This window comes from Denticeps clupeoides, chromosome 5, assembly GCF_900700375.1.
Source record: "Denticeps clupeoides chromosome 5, fDenClu1.1, whole genome shotgun sequence".
NCBI lineage: Eukaryota > Metazoa > Chordata > Actinopteri > Clupeiformes > Denticipitidae > Denticeps > Denticeps clupeoides.
The window spans coordinates 4,612,787-4,628,949 of record NC_041711.1 but is presented as its reverse complement, the minus strand read 5'-3'; the positions used below and the strand labels follow the sequence as shown (position 1 = coordinate 4,628,949).

Genomic DNA, 16,163 nt, shown 5'->3' with positions numbered 1-16,163 from the left:
TTGTCATTTGTCACTTGTCATACACAGTAACACAGCACACGGTGCACACAGTGAAATTTGTCCTCTGCATTTAACCCATCACCCTGAGTGAGCAGTGGGCAGCCATGACAGGTGCCCGGGGAGCAGTGTGTGGGGACGGTGCTTTGCTCAGTGGCACCTCAGTGGCACCTTGGCGGATCGGGATTCGAAACGGCAACCTTCTGATTACGGGGCCGCTTCCTTAACCGCCGTCCACATGGAGACGTGGAGAACCCCCTCCACCTGAGTGGCACTGTAACTCTCGTCTTGTTCTCCTCCATAGTGAGTGAAACACATTGTTGTTCTGCAGCCTTGTCGTTTCATTAGAAACGTGCAACCTTGCTGGAGCAAGACCACGAACGTGTTATCCGCCATTGTTGTATGCATGACGTGTTTTCACTCCGGTTTCCGAAAATTCCCCTGAAACGGCGCCTCCGTGTGGACGCAGGGCCAGATTGGACAGACATTTTCCTGTTTTGGTGTCATTATTCTGGGAACCTGACCCAACCCCCCTAGCAGCATGGGGCTTACAACCTGGCTCCGTACAGCGTTTCACCTTCACTGTGGGAGCAGGACATGATGGTGGAAATAAATAAGAAAAGAGGAGAACACACACACACTCCACTCTGACTACCTGTGTTATTCCCCACACATAACTCACTCAGACGTGAATTGCCTTTTTTCGAAGGACAGGCTGGTAGGCACCAGAAAAGCGCCGTTTGGCAGCTCGTGTGGCAGCGGCGCAGGAAACGGCAGCTCCGTTTCCGGGAGTGGAAGCGTGGCACCAGACAGCCCTCATTCTTCTTCGCCTCAGTCTAATGGTCGTCGTTTCAGGCGGAGGGCTCTGGAACACTCTCCAGCATTTCCGAAAGCTCATCGTTCAAGATCTGCTGCTCGAGACAAGGCGCCCCAGGCATTTGGGATGTTGGGCTGGCCGCATGTTATTTGCTCAAGATAAGGATTCATATTCATCACACCATGAACGCCGAGAACAAATTCGCCCCCTCTCCGTCTTCCCCCGTGCTTTAGTGACCGAAAATAACCTCCTCAAACAAATGCCAGTGCTGTGACAACCCCTGGTGACCCAGCAGCAAAGGGACAGTAATTGATTTTGCACCCTTTGAACGTCCCTGGCAGAACGCATTATTCAGGTCCCCGCAGGTTCTCATGTAAATTGGACAGAGGTGTGAGAGGCTGGTGAATGCAGCGGGTGCGATGTGAGGACGTATGGAGAAAACGATGCTCGAAACACAGGGATAAAACCGGGTCTGTATGAGATCCTCACACAAAAGAACATAACCATATCTAAAAAAAAAAGTCATTTATTCTGTCAAATCGAGGTGTAATGTATAAATTAGAAAAGCTTTTCATCCGCAGTTTATAAAGGTTCCAGCCGGATAATTCTGGAATTAGCCTCTCCTCGCAAACGATGAAACAATTTCTGTTCCTATGATGTGATTTCATGTTGTTTTTAATATACTTTATCAACTGGGAGCACTGAAGTCAAGCGATAAAATTAATTGTCTCAGTACAACAATTTCTATAGCCACAAGTGTGAATGCCATGAGTACTCGCGCAAAAATGAATTTTCTTGCATAAAGTTTAGTTTTAAAAGTTTATTGTCATTGGTACAGTCATACTTGGTACAACAGTACAACAAAATTGAGGTCAAGTGCAAAATCAAGAATAGAAGATTAAAAGGAAGTAATATCAAAAGAAGATACACATAATGCAAAAGAAATACGTAAAAAAAAGTGGTCAAAACAAGAATAAGTGAATGTTGTTACGTCCTTTGGGCTGTAGTGTGGCGTGAGGGGTGTTTTGTGTGTTTCCCTTTTCGGCTCGGTGGAGATTGGGGTTGATTGTTCCACATACCTATTCCCTCATCATCAGTCTGCCAATCAACCCATCAGACAGGAGCACTCAAGGACAACCCCAGTCGCCAGACGGGGCCCATTGTCGTGGAGCCGGAGGAGGACAGCGAGGAGCGAGTTTGGGTGTTGGAGAGAACTTAGCCAAAAGCCTTTGTTGCATGTCACAGTGGCCAGTGTTGTTGGTTAAACTGTATAGTCTCTCCTTTTATGGCGTGTTTTTCCTGCTGTGGGTTGTACATCTAGGTTTTGGTTGGTTATTCTCTTCTCACTGTAAATAAAAGCACAATATTTCACTTGGGCCTGGTACGTGTGTATTCCCGCCTAACGCATCCCTCTCCTTCGTTGTCATGTCTCCCAACCCCTAGACGGGGACGTTGCTTCATGATGATAATAACAGATGATAATACTTGTAATTCTCACCATATACTGAAAAAAGTGAAACTGAAGTGATACACATGGAACAGCACATGGTGCGCACAAGGAAATGTGTCCTCTGCAGTTAAACCATCACCCTTGGTGAGAAGTGGGCAGCCATGACAGGCGCCCGGGGAGCAGTGGGGAGCAACGGTGCTTTGCTCAGTGGCACCTCAGTGGCACCATCTGTCATCTTCTGTCAACAAATACATATTGTGATTTTAATTCTTGGCAAAAAACGTAATGCAAATTAAAGTATATTAATATAAACATTACAAAACAAAAATATTGATGTACTGTAAAGAACAACTGGCATTGGTCATACGAAGGAATATGTAGAGCCCAAATGGGCTTTAAACAACAGTTACACCTCCCTCCATTTCAGACAAGGAGAACACTCAGCAATGGTGTATAATGGCTTATAACCAGAGGTGTAATGGTGTATAATGGCTTATAACCATCGTGAGACCTTCACTGGTCTCACGATTCGATTCAATTATACTTATCGATGGATCTCATCAATTTTTCAACATTACTTCACATTATGTTTTCAAATTCACACAAACGTCTGAATCAGGCTTTTTTCTGCCGTTCATGGCATCAGTTGAGCCTGGACTGAACACCGACCACCAGTCTGGTTGGCTGGGCTTTTGGATGATGTTAAATGAACTTGTGTCAATTTCTGCTGAATGTTGAACGGAGTCAAGCATTCGGCAGTGAATCTCAAACGCAGCTACAAAGCGCAGCAATATCTCGCATGGCCTTCAGAGGGTGTTCAGTGGTGTCTGTGTGAATGAGGCCGAACTCCTACCCGGAGCGGCGCTGTATTCAGATCAGGCAGCCACAGTCACTACTTTTTAACAATAATTTTTATACCGGCAGCAGTACGTCACCAAGCAACTTCATTATGATATAACAGTTATGTTCGGCACTGCATCGATGCAGAATTGCCCATTATGATCGATTATTGTGCATTTGTGCATTTCCACAAAGGACAGCTATCCACATTCCACACCATGACCATGTGTGCCCATACGATCTCCTCCTCATTCGTTTAAAAACCATGAAAAAGATGTGACCCACACACAGACGCACCAGACATTCTTAAAGTGAAAGCAGATCAGAGCCAATTAATCAAACATCAGCACAGTTTTAATAAGTTTCAACACTGATTCATCAGTGCAGACACCTCATTTATTACAACAAGAACAGTTAAATACCATGAGACCGATTCTAATAAAGTCCCTTCAGTTCCAGACACTCTCCCTTCTTCAGGGTGGAACGAAGAGAGACACAGTAATTAAAAACTGCAATAAGATGAATTTGCAAGCACCTCCTGCAAAAGCAGAGAGAGAGGGAGGGGGTAGACGCACACTTATCTTCTTTTCTTCCCCTTTACCAGAAACAGGGACACTTGGCCAGAAGCAGACTGCACGGCAGAAGCAGGCAGGGGTTGTACCAGGCGAGCACAATGGCCCGATCAATCAGCCACATTTCCAGCCAGACGGAACAGCATCAGAGTTCCCGTGGGAATGACAGCCACTCTGTCGGCTTCTTTGATCGCTGTTCATGTTCACCGAACCAGAGATGTGTGACATGGCTATTGACTGGCTGTATGAACACAAGCGGTAATTGTGGCACAAATGGCGGCGAAAACCGCAGCAGGCTATGCAGAAAGAGAGGATGTGGAGGTGATCTTTAACAGACATGCACAGTCAAATGACTGCATCACTGTCCAAAAATAATTACTCATCACAAAACAGCTTGCCATTATGATTAAGCCACGGAAGATCAGAACCTTCATGAACGTGACACACAAACAGATTTACATAAATCTGACGTGCAGGTCTCATCAGAAAGAAGCAAACACAATAAAGCAGCAATGAACACCGATGTTGTAAAGAGGAACATTTTCCTCTGGGGACAACTGAGTGTCCCCAACTGGGTAATTGGCACTGGAATACATTTAACTGGATTATTGCCACTGGAATACATTTAACTGGGTAACTGGCACTGTGCTTCTCTTTTTACAACTCATCAATTGAAGAGAGACGTGTTTATCCTCAATCGCCTTCCTGTCTCAGTGACGGGTAGTTGACAGACTTCGATATGGACTTCAAAGCACCGATCACCAGACGAGCACCTACTAAATGTAAATGTGAATGCCCTAATCTGGGGACATAATAAGAAAAGAAAGCGAGCTGGCTGAGGCAGTGTGACAATTTGGGCAAAGTTCTGCAGGAAAACTGACGGTCCTGCACTCATGTGGATGTTACTTTGACACATATCACCAACCTGAACCTTGTTGCTGACCAAGTACACCCTTGTGCCCTCTTTCAGCAGCATAATGCATCCTGCCACACTGCAAAAAAAAATCATGGATCGGGAGTTGGCCTCCAAATTGAGCATCTGTAGGATGTGCTGGAAAAACAAGTCCAATTCATAGAGGCATCACCCAGCCAATTCAATGCAGGTTAGGACTTTTTCATGGCAAATAAGTGACATACTCAGTATTAGGTGGGTGGATTTCATGTTATGGTAGATCATTGTGAAGTGAAATGCATTCTCTTGATCCCCTCATTGATCAGGAACGGTCATGCCCCGAACTTGACCTAGCACTCCAGGCCAGGTTTTTCTGGTGTTCCTAATTACCTTGATTGTTGTCACATGTAATTTGTTATATAAATGTTCCTGAATGTTTCGAGTCTGCATGTGAACATTGTCCTTGTCTCCTGGAATGGTTCCTGTCTTGTAATAAATCCCAGTTTATCCTCAAGTGTTTGCATCCCCCTGCCCTGCATCGCCGTAACAAGAACATTCCCAAAAAACAATAACATTTGAAGTCCATAATAATTGCCATCTATATAATAATAGTTTTATCTTAATATACAACTACCGAAGTATTATTGAAAAGTAATACCAGCCAGTGAAAATTTGCACTGCAGTTGCTCTATAAATTTGTGCTTTTACTATAAAAGCCCCCAAAAAACTAGGGTTTTGTCAGTCATATTTGAAGCGTTTCATCCTATCAGGATCAAACGTTGAATGAAAAGTAAAATTTTTTTTTTCAGAAAAGATGTAAAATTTAGTACAGAAGTTAATAATGTTATTTTAAAAGACAACATTAATCTGATATGTACACATACATACATATCATATTAACATCATGTTAGCAACATTAGATATTATATTTTTACTATTCATGTTATTTAGCATTGATTGTTGGTGTTAGATGTAAATGCCGGGGGTTTCAGTTTTTTATATAATGCAGGTAATGTATGGAGAGATAATGTCCAATTTACCACTTTATTCTACATTTAAGGACAGAAAGCAAAATGTAAATCACTTCCTGGTTAGTTTTCCAAGTTCTTTTTATCATTATGCTTTTCAATGGACGTTTCAAGTACCATTGAAACACTAAATAACATTACTTATCTGGCACTAAAAGTTTGAACCTCAGCCGAGCAGACAGTAAATAGGGTTGGAGGGGAACAAAGAACCGGAGGAGAAACTCAAACAAAAGCAATAACCAGCCATCATGTCTGATTGCTACTTGGCCAAGTGAGCCAAGACTTGTGGGATTTAATAAAAAAAGTCCACGAGTCCCAGGGCAGCGGCTTTGGGCAGAGTCTGTCTGCAGTGTTGTGTCATCCAGCCCTGAGTCGGCCATTTAAAATGTTTTTTGGGTATGCGGGGGCTTAAGCCGCCCCCACACCCCGGCTCTGTGTTTTGATGAAACTTTTAATCTAGACAAACACAGCGCTCCATCACTCTGAACCCTCGCCGTTCCATCTCCCTCAATCATGCTCAGTGAGTTCCTCATGTACCCGCTCTCCCACTTTCAATCTCTCTCCAAAAATGTAATATCACAGACACACCCACACACAAAAAACATTGTAGGTTACAGAGATGGGAATTTGTAGATCACACTATGTGCCACCCGTATGGACACCGTGGAATTATTTAAAGTGACATGCATTATGCATCTTAATTTTTACCCTATGACGGCATTCATGAGGCAATACGGTGGTGTGGCGGTTAGCATAATGGCCTCATTCCACCGAGGCGATGAGTTCGACTTCGGGCTTGAGTTTGCATGCTCTCCTGTGTCGGTGTGGGTGACTCTAAAATGTCCATACGTGTGAGAGTGTGAGACAACTGGTGTGTGAATGGTGTGTGTGCACCCTGTGGTGAGCTGGCGTCCCATCCCGTGCCAGAGAAAGGCATGCCTTTCCCCTCCGTCCATGCCACCACGGCACACCATGCTTCAGTTCTCCACACCTCTCCTGAGGTGCAGCCAGCAGAGCAGACCTGACCCTGCCTCGGCCACTAATGGACTTCACGTGTTCCCCCGGGCACCCACAACACCCCCGCCCAACCCCAATATGGATGATGACCGCGAGTTTCCTCTCTGCCTGCCTGTTACAACCCCCACATGCAGACTGGAGGTCTGTCAACAGAAAGCACGGTGGCTGGGGGAGGAATTATCTGAAGCCTTCCAGAACAAGTGAAGAAAAATAAAGTATACATCTGCTTTATCACAAGTAATGTAAAAAAAAAAAATAGATATTCATCTGCAGAATTCCCTCCTTTTCATAAAAACATTGTTATACGTACAGGGAAAGAAGACAGCTCTGCTATCCTGCTGTTCTTAAAGGTTATTCACATCTTTACAGAGATATTCCATATTCTAGCAGATCTCCAGATTCTGAAATCAGATTATTTTTTAAGTTATTGTCACTGGTGTCATTGCGCTTCGATATACTCCATAGAACCCTACTGTTCAATTAAAGCCCTGTAAATATTTCCATGACTGCCACAGATTTTTGCACACACCTGTAACCATCAGTCGCTATGAATAAAGAGAGTTAACTGACACTTGAACTGGAATAATGAGGAACAAACCTCACTGCATGCTGAGACCGAAACCGGACAGTCTAGAAACCCTGGCTGAAGAGACCCGGGCTCCTAGCAGACGGTGGCGTGACCGTGGTATCTGGGTGCTTCCTCCTTCAGGGCAGCCATTTTGATGGAAAATGAGAGCGGCTGGCCCGAGGCGATGAGAAGTGCAGAGGTGATGGTTCTGGTTTTACCTTTTCCTGCAGCACTTCCCAGCAAGTTACTTAATATCGATCTTACCTTACCCACTGTTGATTTCAAGTGTCCTTAACATGTGAGACGCCTTTATTATTATCAGATTTTAACAGCTTACTAAAAGCAAAAATATTTCTCATCAAGACATTCAATTACATTAGATGCCATTATAAACAATAACCTTACTTATAATGCATCCACCAACATTCAGCCAACAAAAAACATCACAGATTCATTGTTGCTGGAGCTGTGCGGATTGTGAGTAAAAATAATGCATGATTAAGTCGCCTGAGGTGCATACTTATTGCATACAATAGTATGCAATAAGTAATATGTTAAAAGGAATGACAGATTTCACAAGTAGAGTATATTTGAGTTTAAAATGTTGTGGAGTTAAAGTATAAAGTCTCTCCAAAGGGAAATACTTCAGCAAAACGCAGATACATTAAAAACCTACTTAAGTACAGTAGTGAATTACATTTTATTCAATATTGTCCACCTCTGTGAAGAAATAAGCTTCAGGGTTATATGCCATTTCTAAAAGTGTTTTCAATAAGACTACCTAATCAGTGGATGGATAATAGTTTTGGTGCATGTCCCTGCTGCACAACTTATTTTTAGGTCAGGGGTCAGCAACCGGTGGCTCTTTCATTTTTACACTGTGGTTCCCTGTGGCTTTAGAAAAATAATTTTTAAAATAACAATGCAAGTGTATTTTTTTGTCAAAATATGCATAAGTATATTTAGAAGTATAAGTATAAGTTTTATAGTTTTACATAAGTATTATAGGGGTGTGTCCACCGGCCACCCTTGAAATCTGTGCTGTTGACCCCTGATTCAGAGCCGCAAAACTCTTTCCACTCTGCTGACACACACACCAGACACACACACCAGACACAGAGGCATGATTGATGCATATTACAGAAGGACTGGTGCTGCAAATTTTATACAAACGGGACCATGGAGTAACAAAGGAACAGAAGATTTCTTTGACAATTCTCCACTAACTTGGGAAGACTGAGATATTAGCACATAAAAAAAAACACCACTGCAGTCATCTCAAGTTCCAACACAAGTTGCCAGTTCTACTTTTTGAAATGTTCAGTAGAAATGTAGCGGTTGGATGTGAGGGGATTTGAAATCTTGTGTGTCATGAAGTGTGTGCATCAGATTCTTCCCACTGTACCCAAAGGGGAAAATAAAGGAGTCAAAGTGGTGTGTGCTGTTCCCAAGGAAACGATTGACCGGCATGAGTTCCCTCCCTCTCCACACTGGGGCACAAACAGGGAGAGTAATTACCTGCTTATGTGCTGATATAATCTGTGCATTTTCTCTAATTGGGCCGATGGCGAGTAAAGACACACAGAAACTGAGTCAGCTGGAGGAGGGAGCAAAGCAATCCAATCAAATGCTTCTGATTTATCAGGCTCTTTTCCAGCCACCGCTCTACAAGTCATTTCCCAGCTGATTTACTCTTCATTTGATCAACACCGACATGGCAGAGGAGGGTGACAGAATCGTGTTGAGCTCATGCAATATGAACAGGTTGCAGAACAGCGAGAACCCGCCCTTATAGGTTTAGAATAAAATCTCCTCTCTGTGTGTTTGGTGAGGAAATATATGAGTTAGAAACAGAACACCGAGATATTAGCTAAAGGTCAAACACTCATTATAAAGTGACTAATTAGGGGCACATGCACTCTTAATCACAAATGGCAGGTTGTCGTCCCCCCACCCAGAGATGGGAAGTGAATACATTATTCAGCATGCAGGACAAGGATTCATGCGCATTTCCAAGCAAATACTAAGATGCATATAATGTGTGAAAGGGTACTAATCTGTAAAGTAAAAAATAAAAATGCAACACAGACAGTCAGACAAAATGACACCAAATCAAAATACATTAAACGCTCCTAAATGTGACCACTGTTCAGAACTCCACCTTTTTCCCCAATCCCATCTGATTCCACTCAGTTTCATTATTTTCTTAATATTCAAGGATGTCGTGGCTGACGCCCAAGAGGACAGGGGTTGGTGACTATTCTCCCTGATTATCATTGCCTGTCTCTTGTTTCCCATGGATGTTGCCGACCGATTGTTCCACCTCCGACTACTCTTTCAGCTCACTCCCTCTGAGGATCCCGTTCTTCTGGCAACCAGAGCGACTTACAATCAGTAGTTACAGGGACAGTCCCCCCTGGGGGGGACATAGGTAGTAATTGGGATTTGAACCTGGGTCTTCTGGTTCATAGGCGAGTGTGTTACCCACTAGGCTACGACCACCCTGTATTTGACATGGTGGACCATCAGATTTGAATGAAAAGATTGGAAAAATTTGCCAAACTTTTACCAAGTTTTTTGGTCAGTGTGTCTGATTTTACATCTGGCGTTGCACCTATGATGTGTGGGGTTCCTCAGGGCTTGATCCTCGGTCCCCTACACTTCTCACTCTATATTCTCCCTCTATCTCTGATTCTCAAGTCCTATCAGGGCATCTTATACCACCTTTATGCAGATGACATTCAGCTTTATTTCTCATGTAAACCCCATCAATACGACAAACTGTCCATTCAGGTTTGTTTTCTAAGGTGAAGGACTGGTGTAGAAACAATTACAAACTGAGATGTTAACTATAGCACCCCCCGCCCCCAGCATCCACTACGACATCAGCCTAAAGCTCTCTTCGGTCTCTTCTGCATCTAAGTCATCTTAGTCACATTAGATCAGTCTCTAAGCGTGGGCGCATATGTATGTTCAGTCAGTCGTCACAACCCCGAGTAAGTCCTCCCTCACATGCCCTCAGTTGGTTCAAAATGCAGCTGCTAGGCATTTATCCCATTGTAATAGAAAAGACCACATTACTCCAATCTTGTACCAACTACACTGGCTTCTGCTGCAGTTTAGAGTTCATTTTAAAGTCTTGGTTCTCAAACCCTACATGGTCAAGCACCTGAATACATTGCCCACCTGCATCATCGCTATACTGTCTGTCAGGAGCTTAGGTCTGTACAGTAGGGGCTATAAGAGATCCCTCGTACATGACTGAAGACTTGTGGCAACTGTGCCTAGGCTGTGGAACAACTTGCCATTTGGTCTTTTATGCAGGTCTTCTCTCAGAGCTGAGCAATCTGTTTTATATTTATGTTTGATTTCATGGTATGCCTTATGCATTTGTCTGTTGGTTGTGGAATGTTACATGCTGTCTTCTATGTATTTCTCACCAGTTTTAATTTGTTTCACTACTATACAGTGCTTTGTGATAAACTACTTACTTACATCTTAATTAATAGATTATTTTAACCAAAAAAACATTTATTGCAGCAATTAACACATCAATGTTTTTAGAATCTTCCAAAAGGGATGTGGTTGAATCATGACAGCATTTATAACCTCTGCAGGTTTACTGGTGGTCTTCCAAGATGAAGAGCATCGTGAGGACATCACATTAGGCAGATCTAAAAGTCTCATTTTTCAAGGAAAAAGCAAAAAATCAGATATGAGGCCATGACTTGTGTTTAATCTGTTCTGTATTACAGGATGTGCTGGTGAAGGGATGAGAGGGAATTCTGACAGCCAGGGCCCAGACGTCATTTGATTCATAATCTCTCTAGCGCCTCTCTGGCCCCAGCCAATGAATTTCCAAGGTGAAGCTGGCAGGCAGAGGAGGGCACTTGTCAGATGGCTGTCTGTACCTTTCCTGGAGGTTTTCATATAATTATTATAATCAATAACCACGCCAGACAGAAAATGAGTCTGGGAAGGGCAGGAACAAAAAACGGGAAGGGATTTTTAATGAAGGTTGCTGATTCCAGGGAAGGTCTGAATTTTCAAAGGTGTGTTTGGAAAGTAAAACCTGCTTAAAGGCAAGCATACGGATCAACTTCATTGTTTCATACCAGTCCATCACACCGTGACCAGTTGCCACCATTACCTACCTGTCCTGATCCCGCACATATCTGCTCATTATCGGAGATGTGAGACTCAGCATGAGAATGACAGTGAGGGTGTCAAGTTGTCCAGACGTCCTGATAGATATTTGAATGCAGAGTCCAGGTTGGGTAAACAGCCGGATAAGCACAGTCCAGAGATCTCCCAGCACTTAGTCCTCCCCCTTCACTCGGCATTATGAATGTTTACTCAGGCCCCAAGACACCCAGCTTTTAGTAGCCAAGGCAGTTCACATGGAGCGGAAAAGAGCAAAACATGACAAAAAAAAAGTTGAGGGCGAACGGCCGATAGTGAAAGTTCCAGTGGAACGAATCAGGAGAACGAGCGGCCCTGGAGCCGGACGGATTTCTCATAAGATAAGAATCTTGGAAGGCTGGATGTTAGGGGTGCACCGAAAACGAGTACGAGTACTTGCATTTCAGTACTCGCCGATACTGATAATGAGTACTTAATAAAAACATGATTTAAATAACAGCTAACAGCTTTAGTCATATAATTTAACAAAAAAAAAAAACCAAGGGACTAGTTTGGAATTAAGAACATTTATTTATTTTATTATTTATTTAAGAACATGGAGGAGACTTGGCGCCTGTGATTAACCCCTTACTCGTCGCTCAAACATAGACATTTCTCAGACCGTGGTATCGGTCCCCGGTATTGGGGGACTAACGAATACGAGTTTAGAAAATGTGGTTTCGAGGCCGATATCACGGCAATCAAACGCAGCTACAAAGCGCAGCAAAGTTCAGAGGGCGTTCCTGTTGAATGTCTGTGTGGACGATGCCGAACTCCAGCCCGGAGCGGCACTGTACTCAGATCAGCCTGCCACAGTCACTACTGTCACTCCTTTATAACCAGAAAATGACCAAGCAACGTCATTACTATATAATTGATTATGTTCTAAAACTGCACTGATGCAGAATTTTCCACATCTGCATCGTGATGCATCGATTATGACATTCATTTCAACAATCCTACTGTCCATGACTCCCACACCAGCCTTTCAAGTATGCAATTTCTCAAAGGCCCTGTCAATCTCGCTTTCACCTCGCCCAACCTCTTCTCGGCCGCGGTTTCCTTCACACTCTGCCGTCCTCCTTATCAACCTTTTTTCCCGAATCCCTGCGATGATGATGATGACGCTGATAATTGGGCCCGGGGAAGCCAGGATGATGTGGGAGAGTGGGCAGGAGGGCCTGACAGTGAGGCTGGAGATAATGAAGAGATTTTTGGGCAGAGCAGCTCTCTCGCTCTCTTGTGCAGATAATCGACTGCAGAAGGGCACGGTGCAATGTGCATTCTTCAAAAACACACCAATTACCCGCTTCCTTCTGCCCCACTTCAGCCTAATTTAATATCGGCGCACCTCCAGAGCTGCAGCCAGGGCCTGGCCTGTCGGAATGGAGGCGCCTAATCAGTGCTGACAGCTCCTCGTTTCATCAATTTACCAAGAACAATATGAAGGTGTTCGCCCCAGGCCTGAGCGAGCATCAGCGCTGCAACCTTCGCTCAAGATACGAGTCAAAAGGAACTAAAAATACGCACGATACCTTAAAAAGGTCGTTTTTTTTTAGATTCACTTTACTGGGAATAAAAAAAAAAACATGCCGACCCTTCTAAGAACTTTTTACATCTGCTGTTTTGTGTTTATTTGGCCATAAATAAGAATCATAAAAGGGACTGTTTTTCAAAAGCAGCCACCTCCCATGGCCTGTGCTGGCAGACGCGTGGATTATCAGACGGCATGGCGGCGGTCCGGAATGGACCCCCATTAAAGCCCCTGGTAATCTCCCTGCCCGAGCAGTCTCTTTGGCTGTAGGATTGAACGGCGGCGCCAAGTCACCTGGCACGTGCAGAAGCGCCACCACGGGCGGGGGTGTGGCCTGAAAGATTAGCACTGATCCAGAATTCCTTGCTTTTCTGCACTGCTCATTCGCATCTGCGCAGCGGGTCCTTCAATCATAAACAGGAAAACGTAATTCTGAAGGATTTTTATTAAATGGCGTCAGAGTGGTTCCTAGGAGAATGCTTCCTAAGGTGTAGAGGCTTTTCCAATTCGAGCATGAAGCCGGTGCTGTGCTCCATTCCAACACTAGAACCAATTGGCAGCCACGCATTTTAGAGGAAAAGAGCCCGTTTTTATAAAAGACCGGAATACCGTCCACACTTGCAGCTCGGCTGAGATGTCAAAACCCCATGTGCTCTTCTCGGTGCTGTCAGCGCCTGGAGATCAGAGTCGGCCTCTGAGCCTTCTCCCACAGAGCCGCCTGTCGCTTGGCTGAGCCACCGCTGCACACCGACAGCTTAAGGGACATTTCGCAGAGTGCTGCATGCTGCAGTGACCAGGAAGTGAGGAAGGTAGCGATGGGGGGTTAAGTGTGGATGGGGACGCTCGAGACACTCGAGACGCTCAACACGCACACACAGCTGTGGGCTGTACGTGGTCAGAAAAGCACAACTGGCTGCCATGGACACTTCTGAAACTGGCATATAAACGCTCTTCCAGCAGTACGTCGGAGTAAGACTGCAGTGCTGCCCACAAGGCTTCAATTCCGTACTCACCAACTCAAAATCTCCGTCTTGCGGGGCCCTCCAGTTGTCAGGAAGCACGTGGATGGTGATGAGATACGGCTCCAGATCTCTCTGGCTGCCCCTTTCCTGGGCTTTGCCATTCGACTCCTGCTTGTCAAAGTATTCCATGAACACGGGCCGCAAAGCCTGCTGGGACATGACACTTTCTGTCAAAGAGCATCAAAATTCGGGGCAGTGGTGGCCTAGTGGTTAAGGAAACGGCCCCATAATCAGAAGGTTGCCGGTTCGAATCTGTCAAGGTGCCACTGAGGTGCCACTGAGCAAAGCACCGTCCCCACACACTGCTCCCTGGGCGCCTGTTATGGCGGCCCACTGCCCATTCAGGGTGATGGGTTAAATGCAGAGGACAAATTTCACTGTGTGCACTGTGTGCTGTGCTGCTGTGTATCACATGTGACAATCACTTCACTTTACTTTAAAGAAAAATGACGACGCTGCAATAGGCACATCAAAGTTCCGCGCACCAGTGCGACTTTTTATATTTAGAAACAACATGGCAATTCATTTGAGTAGCGTGCGGTTTTGGCCGACTCAGCGTAGTCTGATTCCGCCATTAAAAAAAAAAAAAATAGACAGACAGAGAAAAAGAAAAAGAAAAGCTTCGTCTGTTCTGGCCGCGGATCCTTCTGCCCACACAGACCCCCTCGCTCTTGCCTACTTACAGGTGTGCTCACTGTACAAACAGCCCACGGTTTTGTGTGCACGCGTGCCTGCATTCACATGTGTGGGAAGGCTGCAGTTGAGTTCATAATGTAATAGGGACACACAGTTGGACGGCGATGTTAAGAGCTTTTGTTTTCCTCCTTTCTCTAACGTTGGAAGACAAACTGAAGTCAGTGCACAATAAAGAATAACCGACTAGCAGATTTTAGCAAATTTTTGCCATGTGGTTTATAATTTTGATAAACTGGGATGCAGGAAGAATTTTTGTGTCGTGCATCCCCTAATCCACTCACCCCGCAATTAAATAATTGCTTAAGTTTACACCGCATTGCATACTTGATCTCCTTTATCCGACCACAGGAAATGGGTTCCCTTTTTACCTCTGGCTTGTTCACCATGTCTCATTCATGTTAGGTGCTTTATGCCAACGTACTCTGCAAAAAGGGCTTCCTAACATAAGACTGATATATGACATGATATTTCATTTTGGAAAATTGCCTCTTTGTCCTGGTGCTATCTGCTTTTTATTCTGTAAGTGACACCTTTTATTAGGTTTTCTGAAGATAAGATTTTTATTTTTTTTTTGGTCCATGCACACTGCAAAATGACCTTTAACGTGTCTTTACGTGACACAGAAATGTCAGGAATGGTTTCTGCAGCTGTGAGGTCTGACCGCCCCTTTCACCCCTGCATCTGAGAATATATGTCACAGCCAGAATAAAAACAGGTGATCGGTTGCTCAGGCAGTCCACCGAGGGACTTTCTTACACAGTCGAAAACCAGTGTATTTACACGCATGCAAACAATTCTCAAATCCATTTTTGGATTTGAACAGTTTGTCCTTTTCCTGGCCTCTGCACGACTTACAGCCACGAAACAGAAGGGACTGAAATTACAGGCCAGCTCCTCCTCTGTTACACTAATCATTCTCCACTGCTCTCTGATACACATTTTATATTTACAGCATTTATCAGACGCCCTTATCCAGAGCAACTTAGTAGGGACAGTCCCCCTGGAGCAGGGACACAATGGTAGTAAGTGGGGTTTGAACCTGGGTCTTCTGGTTCATAGGCCAGAGGTAAAAAGGGACAATACCAATGCGACCACCATAGTTGGACTGAGAAGTGACTGAAATATAAAACAATCAGTTCAGTTCTTCATTTTATTAATATATACAGCGGTGTGAAAAAGTGTTTTCCCCCTCTCTGATTTCTTACTTTTTACCAAGTGAGTCACATTAAAATGTTTAAGTTAATCAAAAGTCAAATACAACACAAGCAAACACCAAATGTGTTTTTAAGTCAAGGATTTTTATTATTAATGGAGAAAAAATATAAAAACCTACATGGTGCTGTGTGAAAAAATGATTGAAAAACAGAATGAAGACTTTGGAGTATGTAAGTCCTGACCTGAATCCTATGGAGATGCTGAAACACTTGATTGCAGGTTTCGCTAATAAGGGTGGCCCAACCAGTCATTAGGTGACTGTTGTCATTTGGCTAATCTTTAATATTATTGATATGATCTGAAACATTTAAATGTGGCTAACATGGAAAAATC

The 16,163-nt window shown here is 44.1% G+C and overlaps 1 pseudogene; it reads right to left on the bottom strand.

Moving 5' to 3' along the window:
* Positions 1-16,163, bottom strand: part of LOC114789832 (serine/threonine-protein kinase 3-like) — a 55,841-nt pseudogene that overhangs the window by 7,468 nt on the left and 32,210 nt on the right.